The sequence below is a fragment of the Vulpes lagopus genome, chromosome 24, assembly GCF_018345385.1.
Source record: "Vulpes lagopus strain Blue_001 chromosome 24, ASM1834538v1, whole genome shotgun sequence".
Lineage (NCBI taxonomy): Eukaryota > Metazoa > Chordata > Mammalia > Carnivora > Canidae > Vulpes > Vulpes lagopus.
In genome coordinates this window covers 7919251-7944548 of record NC_054847.1, presented here as the reverse complement: position 1 = coordinate 7944548, position 25298 = coordinate 7919251, and positions in this window count along the sequence as shown.

Genomic DNA, 25298 nt, shown 5'->3' with positions numbered 1-25298 from the left:
GGTTGGATTATGAATTTCAGCAGGACTTTTGGGAATGCTCCTGATTGGGTAGAACTACTGTCTGTGCTCTGTGGTCATGTGGGACCACTACCTGGGGTCTACAATCACCTCTGATTGGGTGGGGTCACAGGCTGTGTTCCTCACAGGGCAGTGCCACTGGCTGGATACTGCTGGTGGGCAGGGATGCAGCTTGGGCTCCACAATAATTCCTGATTGGTTGGAGCTTCAGACTGTGTCCCCCAACCAGATGGTGCTACTGGTTGGATTCTGCATCCAGGTGAGATCTTGGCTAGGGCTTTATGGTCAGGTAGGGCTGCAGGCTGTGGCTGTGTCCTGAAATTGGATGGTGCTTGAGGGTGGGCTTGTTGATTGGGTAAGCAGCTGGCTATTACTCTGATGTTGGGTGAAGTCACTGGATAGGCCTTCTGGTTGGATAGAGCCTCTATCTGTACCCTGTACTTAGATGAGGCTAAAAGCTGTGCTTTGTGGTTGAGTGGGGTCACTGTTCAGGCTCCTTGGTCTGGTGTGGCTGCAGGCTATGTTCTGCAGTTGGGTAGGGTCCCTAGTTGGCTCCTTACCTGGGCGAGGTCACATGCTGTGTTCAATAATCAGGCAGAGCTGTAGATTGGGTTCCACTGCTGGGCAGGGCTGTGGCTGGGCAGTAAGGTAGGCTAGGCCCTGGGGTTGCTCAGGGTCACTGTTCAAGTCTCCAGTTATGTCGGGCCAGAGATTATGCTCAACAGTTGGCCAGAGCTTCTGGCTTGGCTCCTTTCTTGAGTGGAATTGTAGGATGTCCTCTGTGGCTGTCCAGCTTTTTAGTTGGGTGGGACTAGAAGCTTTTTTCAGCATTTGGGCAGGGCTGTGAATTCACTTCCCTTTCCAGGTGAGCCATAGAGGCTCCATGGCCAGTATGGCCCATCAGCTGGGGACTCAAATCAGGCAGATTTGCCTACCAAGGTCTCTGACCAGTTATGGCCACAATATCAACTCTGCAGGGATGCAAAGCTACTGGCTGGGATCTCTGCTTGGGTGCCACTGCAAGCAGAAATGTGGTCCATCAAGTTCTGAGTCCTGGGTGCTGTAAATTTCACTCCATTTTCATCTCTATCTGATTCTCAGTGGTCAATCTTCAAAGATTTCTCCAGTGATTCCTGTCGAGTGAGACCTGAGTGAGCCTTCCAGGAAGTGTCCTATAATGCTGAAGAAGCTGGATGTCCACTTTGGGCTCTCTTTTCCTACTAGAGAAATCATAGGCCGGGGATGGAGGAGCATTGTTAGTGTGGAAGCCTGGGTGAGAGGCTATGTGGTCAAAGAAACCAATCCTCTTACCCTTCTAATGTGGTCCTTCTCATGAGGCCCATGGGATGCATCAGCTTCATTCTCAGGTTCTGGGATTTTCACAATGGTGTCTTGTCTACTGATAGTTACTAGTTGGTATTCTTGTAAGGGGGACTGAAATTGCAAACAACGTATGTAATCATCTTGATGATATCACTCCTGAGACATTTAAACAAAGAAATATGGTATGGGAGCCACTTCTCTCTCTGTAATCTGCAGTACTTATGAATAAGATGTGTCTCCCATCCTTTTAGCTGAATCTAATGTTTAAACAACTGGTTCTCCACATTCTTCTGAGATCTCAGGGAGGCCATGTCTACCAAGAGTAGGTTTTGAGTAACACCATTTACTCACATGCTCCTTCTACATGTCTACAGAATACATCTCAACATGCACACATGTAAATAGATGCACAAATACACTCATATCCATGGCTAGTTTCAGGGCAATCTTCTGAGTAGAAAATTGTGGCATTTGCCTATCTATTGTATTAACCTGTTAGGACTCAGGAGAATGGATAGTGGCAGTGGCAGGAGATTTTTAAATGCTGATATGTGGGGATAATAAAGCATCTGAATAAAGTCCTTTTGAACCTTTCCCCCCTGCAGTAAACCAGATATTTTCAGCTTCCATGTGCTTTTGTCCTAGATATCCAGGGAGAGTTAATTTCTCCAAGGATAATGAGAGAAAACACACAGAGTGAGCAAAAAGGAGATTTACCTAATTTGTTTTTAAACAAGTGATTGGAATTGCAGGCTCCAAGGACAGGCTAGAAATAGTTAGCAAAGCACTGAAGGAATAGTCTGTGAGAAGGGAAGAGAATGATAATATCTCTTATAGTCAATGGAGGAAATGCTCAGCTGTCAGCTCACGAGATAGTAAGCATGACTTCTGTGTGGTCCTCAGAAAGGCCAGGGGGTCACTTCTTTACCAAATCACAATCTTTGTTAATTTCTGCTCACATCAGGAATCATCAAACAAGAATTATGTACACTCTCAGGAGAGGTGTGGCTAATAGGACAGTGACCGAGTCTGGGAAGCTTGAAGAGAATATACTAAAAAGACTACTGCTGATTAGGGCAAAAGAGATGATCGAAAGACTTCACGGAAACTGGATTAACATGAATTTTGGAACCACAATTTGGGTCAGGTAGTTCACAATTTGGGTTCAAATTGTGGCTCTACCAATTACCAGCGGGATAAGGCACTTTACCTCTTTGAGCCTCAGTTTCTTCATCTATAACATAGGAAAATGGTTCTCCCTTAGCGGAGTTGTTATGAAGCTTAGAAATAACATATATAAAGTATGTGTCTCAGTGTTAACTCGTGGTAGGTGATTGAAAAATAGAAACGATTGTGAAGATGATGGGGTGTATCTATTCCTATATCGACTCTTGGCTGGGAATGAACGGTAACCAATGTGAGTTGGCAGAGATGACTTCAAAGAGAATTCATTTCTTCCTGTGGAGAAAGGAGACTGGGATGAGGTCACGTACATTTTCCATGAAATAGTTTCATGTTAGAGGCTAGGATATGAAATCTTTCTTTTCATTGCAGAATATAAATATGCTCACTGAAGGATAGAAAGTAGGTGGACAAAATCAAATACCTTAAAGCTAGCATAAAAGAAGGATAGAGCACAAAACCAGATAAAAAAAGGGCACTATGTCATATCAAGTGACTCCATGCAGCATCTCATCCACCATTTTTCTGATTACATTTCAGAGTTTATTGGAGCCTAGAATATCAGTGAGGGAGATGATCAGCTTTAAGGATGGGAGGAAGGGGGCTGCCTCCTTCGTCTTGTCTTGCTTTGATGGCCAAGGGCACTAGCCAAGCCTTTTAAAAATAAAAGAACAGCTCGGGCCTGCATTCTCCAGCCCTCTTCAGAGCTGTTCCCTACCTCCTATACTTCTCTTGTCCTTCTCATCTTGCTTTAGGGTGATTACTTGCTGTCTCTACCCCTGCTGGCCCTCCCAGACTGTTGCTAGTTTGTCATTGTCTCTTAGAAGAGTCTGCTCTGCTCTCTATATTATAACCTGCTGCCTGTTCCCTGACATGCCCCTGGACAGGCTATGTCCTGATATGTGACCGCTCTAGGGGATGTGTGCGGTCCCTGTTAGAACCGCTCTCCTTTAGGCTCTGCTCTGGAAGGTGGCCCCTGAACTCTGAGTAGAGGAGGGTCTTAGTAATAGTGAGACTAAAAAGAGAGGAGGGAAGAGAAATGAAGTTTGGATCACTAACTCCTGGCTGATAATATAGAAGGTTTATATGAATTACTTAAGTGAAATGAAGACATCATCTAGATTGATGGTTCTCAAACTCTTATCTGAGGACACTGGCAGGTTCCCAGATCCTTCAAGGGGATCCTTGAGGTCACAACTATTTTCATAATACTAAGATGGTAGTAGCCTACTCATGAATATACAGTGGGGTTTTCCAGAATCTCCATGACACATGATGGCATCATCTTTCTATGTGCTGGGTACTTTGTGTTTTAAAAATTTCTCAGTTTGAATTTCTAATTTGGCAAATGTTGACAAATATAACTTAGCTAAACAAAAGCTCTTCAGAGATTCTCAGGAAATTTTGAGAGTAAAGAAGTACTGAGAACAAAATGTTTGAGAACCATTTTTTCTGAATTATGGTTGTACATTCAACTAAGGTGAATTTGGGAGGGGGGAGTGGTCAGGAGAAAAATTCATCACAATAGGGATTATGGGATTATGAATATTCTCTAGGCTTTATCAGTACAGAGAGTTGTGCAGAAGAGAAATAAATCATTGCATTAATTAATTACATTTGTTCATTTCTTTGTTTATTCTACGAAGCATTTTAGTGTTTCAGAGGATCTGGTATCCATCTGCATTCAGACCCTGGCTCAGTCACTTTTTAACTCTGGGATTTTGTCAAGTTAAGGAATCTCCCTGTGACTCAGTTTCTTCATCTGTAACTGAGGATCAAAATCTTTTCTCCACAGGATTATTATGATTGCTTAAAAGACATGATGCCAATCCATTGTTTAGGCAATGCCTCTGTGCTGGTTATTCCCCATTTGTCCCTCTTGGCCTCCACTCCCTCCCCCTGTGTGTTCTGGACCTTTTTCTACATTGCTCTGCATCCTGGGGAGGTGAGGGCAGGGCTAACCACTACAGACTCCATCATTCACATTTCTTTGCCTCTGGCTTCCCATTGAATATGGCCAATGAGAAGCATCAGCAGAGATGAGAGGTGGGAGGAGAGAGAGGTAGGGATGTTTCTTCCTCTGCTTCTTTTCTGCTTTGGTGGAGTTTTGTACTGATGGGTCTTCTTCAGCAGCATGTGCAGCTATGGCTGGGTCCTTTTCCACGGTTTTATGTCTCACTGCCTCCTCCCCTTCCCCTCAGTCTAGGCCGCTGCTATCCTTGGGCACCTTACCATCCTTTCTGGTCCCTTCACCTTGCACACGCTATTGATTCTTTAAGTTCTTTTCAAGATTCCAGCGAGCTCTCTGTGTTCCTTGCTGGGATCCCGGTTAACACCCTGGCAAGTAGCAAAGGTGGCATGTTAGTGGCGCTGACTTGGAGTCCTATATTTGTTTGCTGCTGATGCTGAGGTCTGGCTGCTAACACTGCTTGTGAGATTCTCCTCTGTGCTCATACCCAAGACAGACAAAGACGGAACAGTTTTTGCTTGCAAGGAGCTTGCCAGTCTAGGTAAAGGGATTGGACATTTAGTGACCAAAGGATTAACCGGAAGCCTGAAGCATATATGCTAGGTACTAACATGGCTAAGGCCAAAAATAAGTTCTTCTGGAGTTCAGAGGAGGAAAATCTGGCTCTTGAGAAGTGGGAAACTTTTAAATAGGGCAAGGAAAGTGCAAGTGCCTTGGTGGGATAGGCACGGCCCAACCTCTCTGGGCAGGGACGGGACATCTGAATGATGTGAACAGAGCCTGCCGTGGGGGCAGAGCGATCTGGCTGGAGTCTGATGGCTTAGGCTGTGCATGGCATCTGAGGAACTGGGCTTCATGTCCTTGGTGCTGCTGGAGGTTTGTAGGCACCAGTGCAAGTGGGGGTGGATAAAATGTACCCAGGGTTCACATGTGGGCTAGAGTGGGGAATGGGGAGAATCTGGAGCAGGTAAAAGGGAAGATCTGGAGGCCCAGATGGGAAATGCCAGGAAAAGGAGAGAGAGCTGGGCAGGAGAGAGATTCGGAGTCTGGAAGCTCTGCTCCAGGCCAGGGGAGCTGCTAAGTTCTTAGTCTGAGGTCTCCCCACTAGAAGTGATTCCATCAGAGGGTCAGTAGATGCTTGTCAGGACCCTGGGGGATAGCCTCTGATTTTGGCCACTCATGTCCTGGGTGACCTTGGGCGAGTAGCTTCTCGTCTTTGGGCATCTATGTTCTTAGGTATAAGAAGAGGATGTGACATATGGTCCCCATGATCCTCTTGCTCTGACACTGAGTCTACACTGCAAACATGCCAACGACTTTCACTCGCTCTGATAGTACTTCAACTCCAGGAGAGGTTTTATTTTCAAAGAAGAGAATGATAAGAGAAAGGACTAATAACACTGAGCACCTGCTGTTTTTTAGATTCTGTGCTATGCAATGTCCATATATTATCTTATTGAATTATCCTAGCAAAATTCCCTCAGTTCGCTCTGAATTTGACTGAAGTAATAGAAAACCCGACTTACAGTGGTTTAAAGCAACAGTGTGCATTTTTCTTTCATATAACAAAAAACCTGGAGCCAGTTTCTTGAATCAGTGGCTCAATATGTCAGGACAGACAGATCTGTGCTTGTGTTGGCCTTTCCCTCCTGGTCGCAGTATGGCTACTGCTGCTCTAGCCATCACCTCTGTGAAGATAGGATGTAGGGGAAAGGGCAGCGCCGTGAGTATCTGTCAGTCCTTTTTTGTCAATAGGACACTGAGGCCTGGAGAGATTGAGTGTCTTTCTTACACTCTCACCATGGTCCTTCGCAGCCCCTCTCCTTTCCTGTCTTGGATCAACAAAACCTGCTTGCTGCTTGCAGATGCCTTACCCCACCAGGAGACATCTGTCTTCTGGTGGAATTAATATCAAGGAAAGCTAATGGCTGGCAGGAATCCATACCAGGGTATGGCCTCTTGGTTTCTTGAAAATGTTGTGAAGCTGGGCGTGTGTCTTGGAACGAAGCTTCCCCGCTTCTCGATGGGAATAAATGATGCTAACAATGTTCAGGAAGGAACACAGCCTTTAACTGCTCTCAAGGAACATGCAGGCTTCTTCCATTATGGCCTTGCTGTAGTCTGCTTCGTGACATCCCATTCCTCACATCACCTGTTCCACCCCTACACCATTCCCACTTTCTGAGTCTCCCTCCCAGGCTCCCTGATGTCCAGGAGAAATGTTCTCATTCAGGCTGAAGCATGCTGCTTGCTGAGCCGGGTCTGGCCCTCTGTCCTTGACCACAAGCAGTGCCTGCTCAGCGCCTGGATGGGCAACTACCCCAGTCCTGGATTGTGAGGGTTAGCAAATGGCACGGGGGCACAGGGTGAACATGCTTGGTTTTGATTTTATTTCTTTGCCTGAAAAATTACCAGATAATTAATTTTTTTTTGCAGATTTAATTTAAATGGAAGCAGAGGCCTTGAAAGAAGTTACAAATTAGAGCTAAGTGTGAGAATTGGAAACACAAAGACCAAGCTTTCTGCTCTTTCGCATTTCTCCTCTGTGGGGCAAGGGGAAAGCCAAGGGGGTGTCAGCTTAGGGTGATATCCTCATCCCCCCCCCCCGCCACATACACACTCTGCCAGTGGTTTGCTCCAGTACTCATCGATTTCAAATGTGGAAAGGCCATTCTACTCATAAACAGGCCACCTGGGGATGGGTTGCAATGGGTGTGCATTGGTATGGGAAGGGCTCAAGGACATGTCCCTGGATGTATTTTCTTGGTCCCTAGATTTCCATCTGATGGAGGGGCTGTTTCTGAAATTTCAAATGAGATCTGAGCATATAACTGCCTAGCTTACAGCTCATTGTGGCCTCTCTATACTTTCAAACCCACCTCTGCCTTCCCACCATCAGGCTCTGGCAGACGTGGGCACTGTGGGCTCCCTATATGTAACATAAATGGATTCATAGGGCCTTTGCCTGGTTCCTAATACATCTGGCTAAAACTCACCCACCTGTCAGGGCCTAGGAAGGGCTCCAGTCACACCTCTCTAATGCATTCCTCTGCAATATGGAAATTATCCCTTTGCCTTTCCTCTCTTCATGGATCCTTAGGATCTGTGAGAACACAGTCTGTGCCTCATCCCTTCTGGATCCCTGGCCCTGGCATAGTGCCTGGTCTGGAACAACATGCAGTCATTCAACACTGAACTACACTGAATGGATAGTAAGAGTGCATCATTTGCTGTTGGAGGAAGACCAGCCAATGTTCCTTGCAGCACAGTCGAACCCTTGTGAGCTACTCAGGGCTGTGGTGGGTCTCTAGCCTACTGTGTGATCATCTCTTAAAATGGAACTGATGCAAAAAAAAAAATGGAACTGATGCTTGAACCAGTGCAGCATGCATACCCCTCTGTATTCCTTTCTGGCAGTTAATCCCATTTAATATTTGCACCTAGATGTACCCATTCCTGCTGGAGGCTTTTGGTGGCCCACTTGACATTTTCCATTTTTTGGATGGTTGTTCCTACTAAATCTTTGTAATGAAACAAATTAACATTACTTCCTCCTTCTCCTCTTCTTCCTTCTTCAAAATCTGTTTCTTAATGGATTGTGTATCAATCTTGCAACAGAAATAGATGTTCCTTGCATAACTGAAATGGCAGCTTGAAGAGATAGTAGCCAAGTGGGCATTAGAGCTGGGCCTCTGGAAGGCTTCCTCCAGTTCTCTTGATTTGAAGATGAGGAGGTGAGACAAGAGGAGGGAAGTCATTGCTGAGCTTACATTGTTAGAGGCAGAGTTGGCATTGCAACCTAGGAATCCTTCTTGTTTGCAAGTTTGTTTATCAATGAAATTGTCATTCAAGACTTTCTAATCTGCTGGACTATAGGAATAAGACTAAAAAATGTTAGCTCGTATTTTCAGCACATGAGACAGCGACAATATTGACTTTTTATTGGTCAGTTTTTCTGCATATGTATATTTTATACTTGTTTTAATATTTATGCAAATATAAAAAATACTCAAAATGAAGAAAATACTGACAAGTCACGCATAACTCAAGAATTATGTACTATTGAGTACATCGAGTACATCAAGTCTCCAGATTTAAGTACTATTAGCAACTTGGCATGTAGTCTTCCAAAATGCTTTTCTCTCTCAATAAATTAAAAAAAAATGGAATCATGCTATTCATCTTGTTGGCAAGTTGCATTTTGTCACTCACTAATATATCACGAACATCTTTTGGAATCAAGAAGTACCCACAGCCTCATTTTTAATGACTGAATAGCAGACCATTGTATAGACTGTACTGCCCTTTGCTTACCAAAATTATTAGAGGAGCACCTGGGTGGCTCAGTTGGCTCAGGTCATGATTCCAGGGTCCTGAGATAGAGCCCCATGTCAGGCTCTCTGCTCCTCAGGGAGCCTGTTGCTCCTTTTCCCTCTGCCTGCCGCTTCCCTTGCTTGTGCTCTCTCTCTCTCTCTCTGTAAAATAAATAAATAAAATTAAAAAATTGTTATTAGACATGTAAGCTGTTTCCAGTTTTTGCTATTACCTACAGCACTTTGCTAAATACCAATGACTATGGAAGAATACACTTTTGCACTCTTATTTATTATTTTGTTAGAAGAAATTTGCATAAGGGTAATTTATAGGTCACTATGCTTGCACATCTTAGAGGTATTTGACACAAACCTCCAAATTGCATTCCAGAACGACATCAGGTTATTTCTTACAGAAGCACAGGAGAAAGCTCATGTCCTCACACCGTTGCTTTGCTCCATTCAACCTTCCTCTTTTTTTTTTTTTTTCTTCAGTTCTGGTCATTTTGTGTCTTTGAAAATCAACCATGTCTCTGAGGTTTTAAAAATTCATCATCATGGAGTGGTGCAGAGTTTTCTTTTATAACAAACAAACATTTCACGCCAGTGGTTGTAAGCCCTTTCCCATTGTTCATATTTGGTAAGAAGAGCAGATTCTCTGCATTTTTTTTCTAAACGGCTTCTTGGTCCCTCCCTGTGTTGCAAGGAGATTGTTCTCCAGTCTTCACTGTGAGGACCCTGGGGTGCAGGAAGAGAAAGCTCACAAGTGGGGAGATGTCCCCCTAAGACTAGATCTCTCTGGAGTTTTAGTCTCTCAAACGTGTTCACACTGAGCCTCTAGCATTTTCTCTTGCCCACTGCTGGTTTCCATGGGGGTTTCTGCGCCTGGGCATCGGCTCTGGTAACTTGTGATGCCCTGTATGCACCTGCCTTGGGGCCACAGCTTGTCCAGTGATGTGAGAAGAACCCTCGGTTTGCAATTTGGTCAGTCTTGTCTGTGGTGCGAGGATGGGAATGGGAACTTCCAAGCTCCTTACCTGTGGGGCTGGAAACCAGAAATCCTCTATTCCTTACATTTTGGATTTTCTTTTTTCTCTTTTTTTATTGATTAGCATTGTGAGATGTTTGTATTACTGGTGTTTTCACAAACCAAGTTCTTTTTTATTGATTCTGCTTTTTAGGAGATGAATGAATTATTTCCAGCTTTTACCTTTAATAAATCCTTCCTCTTTCTTTAGGGTTTATTTGGACGCTCTTCTTTTAGCTTTTTGAGTTGGCTTGTCTTTATTTTACCATCTGTTAATTTTACTTTGATTACTTTGTTCTGCTAACTTCCTCAGGGAAATGGATTATCTGTATGTTACTAAGACCCAAGCTTCTTTAGGACAAGAAGCATGGCCTGTTTCTTCACCATTATACCTCAGTTCAGAGCACAATATGAAGCACAAAGAAAGTACATAAACCACAAAGGTTGAATAAATAACTGAATGCTAGGCTTAGGGTGTCTGTCTTCCTTATTCCATATGTATTCCCTCTTGGAACTTATTTGTCTGTTTCTTCAACATTCTAAATTTTCTGCATAAAAAAGTGTTACTTCTTTGACCCAATCACAGTTTTATTTCTTGCTTTGTAAAATGTAATCTGGTTATCATATTTTTATAAGGTTTTACATAATACTATTATGGATTCATTCCCATTCACTGGATGTATCATATTTTACTGAACTATTAACCGATTGATGTAAATTTGAGATATTGCCAATTATTTTTGCTCTTAAAAGAAATTATGTGAATATTTTAATGCTTGGAATTTAAAAACTATTGTAGAAACTTTCTTTACAATAAAAGCACTGTAGTGTAGTCTATGGGTCAAAGGCATGAATATTTAATTTTTATATTTTGACAAATGGCTTTTCAAGACGGTAGTACAGAATTTGGCAGCTACAGAAATGCATGCAGGTAATTGCCTCCCTACAGTTTGGCTAATTTGAGGTGCTGTCCATCCCCATCTTCCATCTCTGGCCCTGTGCTCCTTGCACTGTACTGTAAATCCTTTTCTGTGTCTCTTTAGATTTTCAGGAACGTTTCCTAGTTTCTCAACTGCAAAGAAGCTGAGAGGGGAGAAAGTTCACGAATTAAGATGATACGCTTAATTATTTACTCCACTTATTCTTTATTTAAAAAAAATTAAGATCGATTAAGACTTTTTAAAGTAAAAGAAGTACAAAGGAGAAAATAAGCCCCAAATGGCTCATTTATTATTGAATACATTTCGCAGGTTGAGAAAGTCAAACTGTGTAGGGTGGGAGATAATGGAAAGTGAAAGCCTCATTTCCCATTTTCTGTTTCTCTCCCTGGAGGTAACTGCTTCTAAATGTGTCTTTGATTCTTTCCAGAAAGAATTTATACACACTTACCACCAGATTTATTATATTTTATAGAACATAAGATGCTTTAGCGTCGGCCATTTCTTGGTGTTACCTTAAAGTGTCAGTGGACATTCTTCACCCCAGCCTTCAGCTGCCACCTGGCTGGTGGTGATTGCGGATCTAGAGCCTCCAGATTCTAATAGGTAGCCTTTAAAAAAACATAGAAATGAAAAACAAACAACAAACAAAAATGTTACACGTGCATCTTTGAGTCAGTGAACAAAATGTGTCTATTTCCATAGTTTTTAACTATGTAAAAGGGTCATACCACTTAGAATATTCTCTGTCTTGTGGGGAAGTTAAAAACATGACATCAGGTCACATAACTAGTAATAAGAGGAGGAACCAGGATTTGAAACAAGTGTATCTGCTATGGAAGTGCATATACTTTTCTGTAGTTTTTTTGAGAAAAAAACTGACCTACATCACTGTATAAGTTTAAGGCATCCAACATGATGGTGTGATTTGCATATATTGTGAAATAATTACAACAGTGGGTTCGGCTAACATCCATCTTGTCATATAGATACAATAAAAAGGAGAGAAAAAAAGGGAAAAAAGATTTCCTTATGGGGGCACCTGGGTGGCTCAGCGGTTGAGTGTCTGTCTTCTGCTCAGGTCATGATCCTGGAGTCCCGGGATTGAGGGCTGCATTGGGTTCCCCGCGAGGAGCCTGCTTCACCCTCTGCCTATGTCTCTGCCTCTCTCATGAATAAATAAATAAAATCTAAAAAAAAAGTTTCCTTATGATGAGAACTCTTAGGACTTACCTTCTTACCAACTTTCTTATGTATCATAGAGCATGGTTAGCTATAGTCAGCACGTTGTACATTCCATCCCTAGCACTTATTTATTTTATGAATGAAAGTTTGTACCTTTAACTCCCTTCCTCCAATTTTGCCTCCTTTGCACCCCATCTCTGGTAACCACAAATCTGATCTCTCTTTTTATAAGTTGGGTTTTGTTTTTTGATTTCACATGTAACATGTAAGTGAGATGATATAGTATTTGCCTTTTTGTGTCTGACTCATTTCACTTAGCATAATGACTTCAAGGTCCATCCATGTTGTCACAAGTGGCAGGATTGGAAGAACATATTTTTAATCACTGTGATATTTGCCTCCAGGATGGCATACTTGGGGCCAACAGAGAAAAATTCCAGGTCATCAGAGCCAGATTTTACATGAGAGACAACCAGCGACAGAGCTTGTTCAAGGAGTTGCCTGCTTTGTGAAGGAGTGAGCTGGAGGCTTCATGTTTTGGCAAAATGAACTTCAGTCGTGGGTGGTGTGGGACTATTTTATTTAAGATGATGAACTTGCAGGTTATCTCCCACTTAAAATAGGGGAGCTTTCCCTGGGCAAGTCCAGAGGCAGGTTAAGCAATTGGCAGTTGAGTGTGCTTTGGGTGGAAGGTGTAAAGAAGCATGGTTATCACATCAACTCTGCTCCTGACCAGCAGTGAAATGAGCCAATCATTCCGTTGTGTCTCAGTTTTCTTATCTGTGAAATGGGAAAAGTTGGACTTAATGAATATGAACACACCTTCTTTCTCAATGATTCCATGACAGTTTTTTTTTTTTGAACCCATAGGTTTGTTGGGTAGGAAGATAAATCTTATTAGGTGCTGATGTTAGGGATGAAGTCTTTCAGCTTGGGCTAGGTAGCACTGGACACACTTCCTATTTAAAACTCTCAAAAGAGAGGTGGCTCCTGGGTGGCTCAGTCCATTGGGTGTCTGCCTTTTGATTTCAGCTCAGGTCATGATTTCAGAGTCGTGGGATCGAGCCCCATGTTGGGGTCCATGCTGAGTGTGGAGCCTTCTTGGAATTCTGTCTCCCTCTCACTCTGCCCCCCACCATACCCCACTCTTGCACACATGCACACTCTCCGTCTCTCTCTCTAAAAAAAAAACCCAATCCTGAAAACTCTCAAGAGGAAATATATGGCCATTTTGCCTCATCTTTTCAAGACTTCAGGGGGTCTGACAGGAAAAACATGAGCAAAAGTGGACAGGTCTGAGGTCAAAGCAAGCTGCATTTACAGCCGAAGGAACAAAGTGGGGCGTCCTCTGATCTCCAAAGCTGAGGCCTCTTACTTGCAGATCACCCTCCTGGCCTTATTTCTGGGGTGTCATAGTGAGAATCTTCACCCCACAACAGTAGCCTAATTTGCCAGTTGGATGAACCAGGGTATTTAACTCATTCCATGGAAGACTATAGATTTGAGGGGTAAAGTCCTGACAGCAAGAACACGTTGGCCATGCTTTTATTTGTATGTAGGTTACACAGTCCTTTTCTGGCCCTCTGCCTCATTCATTCATTCATTCATTCATTCATTCCACTGATATTTACATTTGACTGAAGGGAAAGTGTTTCCTAAAACCAGCCACTTTAAAAGAATTGCCCATGATTCAGTTTGACAAGTTCATCTAGTTGTTTAACAAATGTTTATTGATCGCCTATGTGCTCAGTGTTCTTCTCAGCGAAGGGGATACAACAACAGATAAGACAAGTCCTTACCCTCTCAGATTTCACATCCTGGTGCAGGCAGATAGATGATAGATAAGTAAGCAAATGAAATATAACATATAATCAGGCAGTGGTAAGCATGATGAATCAAAATAAAGCAGAGTAAGGGAATAGGGTATGGTGGAGGCACAATTTTGGAGGGGCTGGTGTAGGAAGGCCCTCTCAGGAGGTGGCTTTGGGTCGAGAACTGAATGAAGTGAGGGAGATGGCCCTGTGAAGGTCTGCGGTAGAACTCGTCGGAAGGCACTGTAGTGCAAAGGCCCCAAGGTGGGAATGAGACGGCGTCCTTAGGTAACCAGCAAAGAGGTCACTGCAGCTGTTGCTGCGTGGGAGCTGCCTGGGGACCTGGGGGACTTCTTGCTGTGGCAAGAGTTAGATATATCCAACTGAAGCTGGGGAGCCAGTGGCTTTTGAATAGAAGGACACGATCTGGTTTAGGTTTTGAGGGCTCAGTCTCACTGCTATGTGGGTGGCGATTATAAAGGATAGGAATGGGAGTGAAGACACCAGTGGGAAAGTCTGTGAAGTCAGATAAGAGGTGGAGCTCGGTGGGGATGGTAGCAGGGAAGGAGACGAGAGTGGTCAGAGCCTGGATGCATTCTGAGCCTACAGGATTTGCCAGTGGATCGGATATGGCATGAGGGAGTAGGAGATGAGTCAAGGGTGCATCTAAGATTTTTCAGCTGGAGCAACTGGGTGACTGGGATGAGAAGGAAACACAGCCAGGAGCAGAGGCAGTGTGGTGAGGGTGGGCTGGGCTCTAGAGACGTGTCCTGGGAATGCCCCGTGTGTAGACGGTACTCAAAGCCACAGGTCTGGCTGTGTTCATCAAGGAAATGAGGTAGCAGGAGAGGGGCAGAATGGGCAGCTGTGCATGCAGCAGGGATGGGGAATGACAGGGGTTTTTCCCCTCCTTTTTTCTCTTGTTTTTGTAAGAGAGAAATAACTCACCTAGCATTCCTTCTTAATTGGGGCGAACTTGTCACATGGCAAAACTGCTGTCCCCCCTCTGAGAGGGTGAGGTGCCTTTATCTCTGCAGACCAGATCGGGGCATTCAAAGAGCAGCTGTGTGTGACTTATGTGTTTATCAGCAGCTTTTCTTGCATAAAACCCCTCCTGCCTGTCTTTCTTGTTCTCTCTTTTCCCCTTTTGCCTTTTTAACCTGTGTTGGCAAAATATACAGTAAGGCCCAAATCAAAGTGCATAACGTTTTTATTCTCCCAATAAGAACGCTTGTCCGATAGATCTGCTTTTGGAAGAGGATGAAGAAGCGAACGTCAGCGTGCTCCCTGGCCTCTACCTAAATCACGCCGTGCGTTATCTCTGCAGCCCAAGAGGAAAGGCAGCCCGTCAATCCCTCAGAAAGCTCTGAGCGACAGGAGGGCGGTTTTGGACCATCTGTCTTTGCTAACAGCAGAGGTGGAAAAATTTGAGGACCTCCTCACCAAGAGTTTGGTTATGGAAACCAGGTGCTTACTGAGTGCTTCTAGTGATTCTAAGGAAAGCAGCAAGAGGCCTCAATGCGTGGTGTGCGCATTATGTGCCATCTACTCCCATGAGGTTCCCGGCCTGGTTGGGGCAGACTGAAGTATTCTCATGGGGGTGGGTCATGAACAGGTTTTTGCTCCCTTGAAGAAGTGGCTTCAGGGACCCACAGGGTGCTTCTCTGGAGGCATCAGCTCTATCTTTGGGAATGTTAAGTACAAGGCAGGGTCTGCAGGCCCCTAGTAGTTACAAGTAGCCCGTGCCTCGACACCTGTAGGGTGGATGGCTCAGGTGACACAGAGGCCCAAACAGTTCTGTTGAGATCCCTTCAGGATTATTTCCACCATGTTTTGGAGAATGTCATTTTGTCTCTACTGAAGGTAAGGTGGATGGCAAATCAAATAAAGATACTTACGGCTCTAGGAAGGCTAGGGTTTATCGGTAAATTATGCTGGTCCATCTGTCTCTCCCTCAGTTTCCCCGTAATGATTTTTCAGTGCTTTTTCCATCCAGTGGAGGTTTCTCTCCAAAAGGGCTCACTTAAATCTAGGTCTCCAGAGAATAATCTTTCTTGCTTTAAAATTGCACTAAGATGTAGCCATTAGCCACTCCCTTGAAGTATGGCTGGTTGCAACTGAGATATTTTGTAAATGTAAGATACACACCAGATTTCAGAGGCTTAGTAGGGTTAAAAAAAAAAAAACCCTTAAATATCTCAGGAATAATTTTTTAAATATTGACCACATGTTAAAATGAAAGAAACATTGTATTCTTAAAATGAATTTTATCTGTGTCTTTTTACTCTTCTGTAATGTGATTCCTGGAAAATTTAAAATTACATGTGCAGCTTGCATTACATTTCTCATTGGATAGTGCTGCTCAAAAGAGCAAAAAAAGATGCTGCCCCGGGAACCCAAAGATGACTTGTTCTAAAGAGTGATGTTTCTAAAGTGAAGCAGTCTTCATAGCATGACTTCCAAGCCCCATTGTGATCTGGCGTTTCCTATCTCTCAGTTGCTATAGACTCAATGTTTGTGATTCCCTAAAATTCATGGGTTAGGCCTAATCCTTAGTGTGATTGTATTTGGAGGTGGGAGCTGTGGGAGGTAGTTAGGTTTAGATGAGCTCATGAGACTGGGGTCTTCATGGATTAGTGTCCTTATAAAAGAGACCCCTTAGAGCTACTTTGCTCCTTCTGTCACGTGAGAACATAGTGAGAAGACAGTCATCAATGAACCAAGAAGCTTTCATGAGACAACAAATCTGCCAGTGCCTTGACTTCCCAGCCTCCAGAACTGTGAGAAACACATTTCTATTGTGTATAAGCCACCCAGTCTATTGGTATTGTTGTTTAGCTCAAGTGGACTAAGAAACCAGCCTTGTCTTCTGCACTATCTTCCTGCAGAAACATGTGGTGAGTCCCTAACTGGTCTGCAGGTTCCCAGGTCAGTGCCTTGCCACCTCCGTACTACAAGGAGTAGCCAATGGCTCCTTGCCCTGCTGCACTGGTTATGAGGGTACACCTCTCTCCTTGAGATTCTGAGTTCAGTTCTTTTGGATGAATACTCAGAAGTTGGATTGCTGGATAACATGGTAATTATATTTGTAACTTTTTGAAGAACTTCTATACTTTTCCACAGCGGATGTACTAACTTACATTCCCACTAACAGTGCACAAAGGTCCTGATTTTCCTACATCCTTACCAACGACACTTGCTATCTTATGTTTTTGTTGATAATAGTCAAACTAATAGGTGTGAGGTGATACCTAATTGTGCCTTTAATGTGCATTCCCCTGATGGTTATTTCCCTGATGACCTTTGGCTTTCTGTATTGATGATATTGAGCATCTTTCATATACCTATTGGCCATTTGTATGTCTTTGAGGAAATGAATTTTTGATTTGTGGATGTGTGCATCCTCTTCTTTGGCTTACAGTTTTCGTTTTACTTACATCCAGAGCTTTGAATAAGTAAGAGTTTTGTTGTCCCTGCTCCCTTCCCCGCCAAGGATTCCAGGTCTCCTATGCAGTAGACTAGATCCTCAGACTTCCAGGCACATGTGGAGCAATCAGGAAGTGTATGCTAGAATTTGTTGTCTTAGCCACTCAAGAACCAGGTTCTTTTGCTTCCTTAACTATAGCTGAATTCTGGAGACTTAAAGTTGTCTGAAGTTCGAGGCATTACTGCATATAACTGTGGCTAGTTCTGTGGCTACACAAATATATGCATAGTTGGTTGAACAACATAAGTATATTTGAAGCTTTAAAGGTGTGTGCACATGTAGGTTTATGTACATGTATATAATTTTTGCTATTCTTATTTTTTAATAACTACTGATTCCAAGGAATAAATAATTACTATACACCTTGGTTGTTGGTATGAATAGACTCTGCAACTTGTGCTCAAACCATTGGACTGAAAGTTCCAGTAAAGCCATAGGAGTAGAAGCAGAGGTGATGGAAGATCGATCCAAGTCCCACAGTGGTGGAGGAGCACCAGGGATGGGGTTCCTTATTATTAGGCCCAATGGTCATGCCTATTTGCCCAACCCAGATCTTGTGGTGGGAGATGAGTACAGGAAAGTCATGGCACTCCAGTTCTCTCTGTGGGAAGTTTCAGGATCTCTCTGCTTCTATTTTGCCCTGATCTTTTTCCTCCATGTCCCATCATGGGCCGGCCATCTGTTTTTGGCTTTTCTTGTGAATTTTGTCCTGATCTTTCCCATGGGTGGAATGAAGGAAATCAGGAGCCTTAGCTGAAACTTTGGCTTTCTGTAAATATCCTGGATAGCAGGGGATAGCAGGGAAAACTAGAGAGGAGGGAGGGAAAGAGTTCCACTGTGAAGTCCCAGAAAGGCAGGCTGGGAACATCTGAACTCTTGTTTTGTTCAACTCTCCATTTTGTCCTGTGCTCAGGTAAAAATCATACCATCTAGCATAATTCTTTTGCCAGGTGGAGCAAGGATAAATGGATTTAACTTCTATTTTGGATGTTGCTGTGTCTTTGTAGTCCTTTTATCTGAATCCCTTGATCATCTAGAATAGCTTGGCAGTGCTGCATTTCAGAGCAAAGTGAGGAATAGATAAATAATTTATCAATAATAAGATTCTAGTCTGAAGAAAATAGGGAGCTGTTTTTCAGTTCTAACTAGGGGGGGGGGGACTGTAGACAAATATTAACATTAGTTGATGCAAATAGGAGGATTTGTTTTCATCCCAGGCTTTCTCCTTGAGCCACTGTCAGTAATGGATAAAAGGAACCACAGAGCTGACCAGCCGAGGAGTGATGAGACTCTCTTGAGTTGCTGAAAAGCACAAAAATCATATGCATGAACCATTTAATTTCTGCTTTCCCTTTTCTGGGATGAGAAAGAGAAAGAGGGGCAAATCAAAGTCTCTTCAAAATCCGATTTGGCTTTTTTCAATGGGATCATCTATCTTCTCTATCTGGTTTTGCCAGTTAAACACTAATGATGCACATTCTAAGGCATGATCTGTGAGTGCAATTTATTTCTGAATGCAGCCTTTCTTTTTAAGAGTATTTGCTATAATGGATATACTGGAATAATATCAGGGATTAAATAAAAAAGGCATGTCAGAGAAAACAAATACACCCGTGTAGACTCCACTGGAAGAACAATTTTTTCTTGTCTCCTCACAACCATATTCTGCAGATATCTTCTAGGGGATTTCAGCTTCCAGAAATAAAAGGAACTGATGGGCTTGTAACTAACCAGTTAGTAGTAGCTATTGTTCATCGGGTGTACCAGACAGTAGGCATATTATGCTGATGATCATACTTAATATTCTAAACAGCATTGCTGGCTGGCTGTTATTATACCCATTATAAGGTTGGAGGGTTTGGTCCCTAAAACCTCTGATCTCATTTCTTCCTCAAAAGTCTTAGCTAAGAAATGCCAATGTCAGGGATTGTTTTTCTTCCTTTCCTATAATGCTTGATATCACTCCTCATACTCCAGTGACCATCACCTTCTATCAGTCCTGTCTCCATGACAACTAATCAATCAATAAGGATTTTCTTTTTTCTCAACTCAGGATTTCCCTGGAAGGCAGCTCATAGGAGACAGCTCAGACGAGCGGGTAAGGAAAGAGACATTTCACAAAGGGTGCTCAGCTCAATAAAAGATGTGGATGCACCTTTGCTGAGGAATGCTGTGTGCTTCCTTGCATCCTTCTCTGATGCAGTCCACTCATCACACATTTTGATTCACTTGGCATTATGCCATAAATTCAATTACCATGGAATTATTCTCTACCTGTTTTAGGCTTACACTATTCCTCTTGGCTGCCATGTTTTTTTTTTTTCTTCTTGCTCATTTCTTGGGGGTGCTTAGCTCTTGATGGGAACACAATGGTGATTCTTTGTTCAAAAATACTTTTGAATTTGTTCTATGTGTGAGCCATGGTGGCAGATGATGAGGATAAGAGGGTGAATTAAGATACACTCTCATCCTCAAAGACTTCACACTCAGATGCAGAAGATTAATCTCTAAGTAGGTATTTATAGAATAATACAATGATTGTAGGGCTAGAGACAGAAATTCAGAGGTTAAAATGGGGGTAAAACTTAGTCTACTGGTCAGGGAAGACTTCCTGATGGAAGAGATGTTTGAATTGAATCTCAATTCAGGATAGGTAGGATTAGCCAAGTAAAGGAAGTGAGAGTGGAAGGATGGCAAACCATAGTATGGCATATTCAGAAAACTGCAGGCTTGGTGTGGCTAAAGTACAAACTGCAAGGTAGGGAGTGTCAGCAGACGAGACCCAGTAAATGAGATATTGATGCAGAAGGCTTGGACTTTGCAAGGGGAAAGTCCAAATTTATGGGGAAAATTTGAAATGTTTTTAGGTTGTGGACTTAAATGTTCATACTTACATTTAGATAAAACTCCAGTGGGTGAAGATAGGTAATTTTTTCCTGGTCCTTGTTTTCCTTTTGTGAACATTTTACAAAAGGTCAAGGAGAAGTGGAGTGTCAGCTGCACAGTTGCACTCCTTGTCCTATTGCAGGGCTCCATGTGCATATCTTCCATGGGCTAATGCCACGTAAGCTGTCCTAGCCTCCCTTCCTCTGGCATTGGCCTTGGGAATTGGTGACTTCTTTCCTCCTGTTCACATTTCTTTTTGTGATATTAAAATAAAAGGACTGATCCTCAATGGTCACAAAGATCAAGAGTCCTATTCCAGCTGTGACATTAACTGTTTGATCTTGGGCAAGACACACCAACCTCTCTGAGCCTCAATTTATTCCTCTGTAATGTGGGATAATAGTGTCCAATCTGCAGGGTGGTGGTGAGGAATGCTCCTGGCAGAGTGCCTGGTGCATGGTAGATGCTCAGTGTGTGTTAATTCTCTCCCTCTATAAATATCAACTACTTCATTGATCTCTGAACTAAAGCATTCTTATTTCCTTCCAATATTTCAAGTAGGGTGAGGCAGGGAGTAGCTCCTGAGAGGAATGCAATTCAATTAATGCTAGCTCCTAGTATGTATCAGGCATTGTGCCAGGAGCTTTATGCACTCTAGACTAAGTTTAATTCATGTATTTATTCCAAATGCAGGTGCACAGTTTTACAAATGAGGGAACCGGATCCATAGAGGTTGGATACCTTGCCTATGATCATGTGATGGAAAGGTTAAAATCTTATCAAAGCTGTCTTTTTCATTATGCCAAAGTTCTTACTAAGTACCAGGCAGTTTGCTGGACACTGGGGAATTTTAGAGTTGAATAAAACATAGTGTTGCTCCGTGAGAAACTCATGGATTAATGGGAGGAGGGGACAGATATTTGTAGAGACCTTAGAAAACAGCATGGAAGTGCCAAAAGAGGTAAGCTTAGAATGCTATCAGAGGTGAGTGAAGAGGTGCCACCAAGGGCTGGGGGGACCCTCTGTGGGCCTTTGGTTTTCTTGGTGTCCCTCATCTGTAGTCTGGGGATTAGATGCTAATTATTGGATAGAATTTTGAGGCCAGTTCCATGGAGATGCTTCAGTGGCAGAAACATTGGCCACATCTGCAAAGACTTCCTCTCTGTGTCTTCCTGGCCTGTGGGTAAAGTCATATTGGGAGTCACTTTGGAAGATTGGTGCCTCATTGAAAAAGACCTGTCTCTGCATGGGTTCTATCCATTTGCTTGGTCTCCAAGATGAGTTTTCTTTTTAATGGGCAAATGAACCCATTTTCCTGCCACCTGTCAGTGTTTAGCTCACCACTGTGGCTTATTACTGCTGCCATCTGCTGCAAAGGAGAAGTTTGCATGCTTTGAGTAGGGGCTCACAGAAGTCATTAGAGGAGAGGAGGCTGAGCTAAGAATCCAGGTGGTAGCATATACTATCAGTACAATAACAACCTTGTTTTCTTGCCTCCTTCCCTGATATTCACCTGATACCCACCCCCCAGGCCCTTACAGCCATCTAGCCATATTCTCCATCCTCTTCTTCATGCCACCCCTACTGATCACAAATTCCGTCTCATTTCATCACTCAATGTCATAGCTGAGCAGATTTAGCCACTATTTAGGAATTATTGAACAGCTTGACAACATGTTGTCAACTTTTATCTCATGTATTGACTAGGTAGTAAGTGGGGCAAATTGATGTTTAAGGAGACAGCAGATCCTCTGAATTTTCTTCTGTGAAAAAAGAATGGTTACAGAATTGAATAAGACATTCAAGGAACTTACAAGTGGTTGTGTTACATGCATTTGTGCATGTGTATGTGATGGAGTGAATGATTACAAGTGAGGTGGGATGGATCCTATGCTGGGCAGAAGTGTAGGGTGCTGAAGTAGCCCAGAAGAGGGACACAGATGCCTTGCTATAAGATTGGGGCTGGAGGATGGTGGTGGTGAGAGGGGTGGGCAGGCTTGAGATTGGCACTTAAAAAAGTCACTGTGATTGCTGTATGGAAGACTGGTTAGGGCAGTTCAGTTAGTGTAGAAGGCTAGTGTAGTAGTCCAGGGAAGAAATGGATTAGGATGTTGGTGGAGATAGAAAAAAGTATGGTTCAAGGACTATAAGGAGATTAAACAAGCTTGGTGAGACATTTATTATGATGGGTGAGAGAGAGGTGGGTGTTGAGATGTCACTGATGATTCTGTCTTGAGCAACAGGATGATTAGTAGTATTATTTACTGAGATATGATTCTTGGAAGATATCAGAATGGGGGGCTGGTGGGGAAGAGCAAAATTTGGTTCTAGATCTTTTGAGTGTTAGATGGTTTGGAAATGTTCAAAGAACAGTATTAACTAAGAAGTTTTACATAAAGACCTGAAATTGAGAACAGGGGTCTGGGCTAGTTCTACAAATGTGTGAGTCATCTTTGTTGTGGTGTAACTGAAGCTGAGGTCAGAGAACATAGTGTTATTTAGTAATAGAAGGAACTCTTGGAGCTAGATTTGGATGGGTTCTACTACTTATAGACAGGAGGGGGGCAAACCTACAAAGAAGTGGAGATGATATGACTAGGAAGGAAGAAATAGAGCCAACATGGTGTTAGGTCATGAAAGTCCAAGGACAAGTATTTCAGAAAAGAAGAGGCAACAGTGTCTAATTCTATTGAAAGGCCAATGAAGATGAGGCCTTGAAAGTGTCCGCTGAACATGGCTACACGGACTTCAGTACCTAATACATGGATATTAGGAAGTGCGATTTCAGTGGAATGATGCATCAGATCATGATTAAAGTGGGCTGTGGGTGTGTGGGAAGTGGAGAAATGACAGTAATGAGTGAAGACTGCTCTTCCTTCAAGTTTGACAGTAAAGGAGAAGAGGGAGATGGGTGGCAGGACCCTGGCGCTAATGTTGGGCAAATGCTTAAGAACAGAGAAGGACCAATCAGAAAGAGTTTGTGAATATGGGATGGAAAAAGGTAAGTAATAGTAAAGGATTCAGAAGTTGGTGAGTGGCAATGAGACGCAAAGATCAGATGGGAGGATAGTTATGTCAACTCCTCTCCTATTGTTGGAATGAAGGAGGATGGGATGGGTGCCCATTCAGGTGTGCCTGTGTGTCTGGTTTGTGGGGGTTTCCTATCTGGTAACATCTGTTTTTTTCTGTAAAGTAGGGGGGAAGATTATCTGATGAGGAAGAAGAATGTTGGTGGGTCACAGGGGCAGAAGCTTGAGAAAGGTAGATAAAGTTTGTAAAAAATTTCTATGCAAAGTGACAGGAGATGATGTGGTTATGTTTGTTTGGCAGAGTTGTGGACTCATTTGAGGTTGAGGGTGAAGAATGTGTAGTGGATCTGAGAGGGCCCATTGGCTTTTCCTGCTTGGACAGAGTCTCGGAAGTGGCATCCAGTCGGGTTTTCCCAGGCTTGAGTTTTATCTGAGTGGTGCAAGCAAAAGGCAGCAGATGCACAGGGGGCTTATAGTATGGGTAAAAGTATTATTAAAATCATGGATCATGGAGACCAAGTTAAAATCAGTATGTGAGGAGAGGAGAGGGCAGGTGACCTGGGAGAAATGAGACGTCAAGAGCTGTCACAGTGAAAGTAGTTGAATAAGCGAGATATTATAAGCTTGAAGGGCTTGCATTGGGAATCTAGGAGTAGAGCATTTATAGTTAATATAAATACAGAAGTGAGAGATGGAGGTGGAAGAAACCTTGGCAATGAATAGGTCAGGGGCCCAAATAGGAGGTCATCTATTGGATCATCCATGTGGGTGCTGCCATCACCCAGGATGATGGCAAAGCCCAGAGTGAAAAAACAAAATAACAGAGATCAACCTTCATTGAATGAATGCAAGTGACTGGCAGATTGGCAGATCACAGAAGCTCAAAGGAAGAGGAGGATTAGTTGCTGTGGTATTTCACCCAGAAAAGGTTGCAACAAATATCTCTCCACCTCCTTTCAGAGGGCATCAGTAAATCATTATAGCTATCTTTAATGCATTTATTCACACATTTATTTAACATTGACTGCTGAATATTTAGCATTATTGAGCATTCTCTACTTTCCAGGCACATGGCTAGAAGCTAGTGTGATGAGTAATTAAGACGTGTTTCTCACGTGTTTTTTTTTTTTTTTTTTTGGCTTTCTCCTTTATTAAACATTAAAGCACAAATGGATGGTCCCTGCGGAGAGGACTACAGGACAGCAGGGCAGGAGGAGGGGATACTCGGGGAGGGTCACACAGCAGAGACCCATCTTCACAGAAAAGGCTCAATATTGATTTCCAGGGAGGAGCAGGGCATGGTCAGCTCAAATTTGGTGATGACGTCAGGATGAAGGACCCCAAGCTTCCCGATGCTCTGACCCCTGGCCAAGATCTCCGCGCATCTCCCGGGGAAGAAAGCAGAGCCTTCTGATGCCTTGATCACATATCCGCCCTTCTTTTCACCAGGAGGTACATTAAGCAACTGCTCTGACTCTGTCCAAGCAGGAAAAGCCAATGGACTATCTATTTAGTAGAAGACATAGATACAAAGACATGGACCTATAATGCAACGCATTGTGCTATTTCTGAACTAGAAGCACAATTTTCACGGTGGTGCAGACAAGTGAGTAATTAATTCTTATTGGAGAAGGTGAACAAAGTGTCCCAGAAAAGATGCTTATTTGGGTTGGAAGTTGGAAAGTGAGTAATTTTACCATATGGTGAAGAATGGTGGCGGAAATTAGATTTTTGGCAGGAGAATGAGCAGGAGGAAAGGCTCAGAGGTGTGAGAGTATATTGGGAATATAGTATCTCTCATCTACATCTTGTCCATTTTGCCTGCGGGGTCATGGTTGACTGCTCTGAGAGTGAGCTTCTCAGAAGATAAAGTAAAAATAAAAAAGGAGATCTCAGGTGCTGGGTCCAGGGAGAGGGTAAGATGGGACAGTGCTGCCTTGAAGGGTGGAAGATGGAAGAGAGTCATAACTCATACAGGAAACAGTGTTATGGTTACAGAAGAAGATGCTGGGGCATCTGGGTGGCTCAGTCAGTTAAGTGTCTGCCTTCCTCTCAGGTCATGATCCCAGGGTCCTGGGATTGAGCCCCATGTGGGGCTCTCTGCTCTGAGGGGAGCCTGCCTCTCCTTCT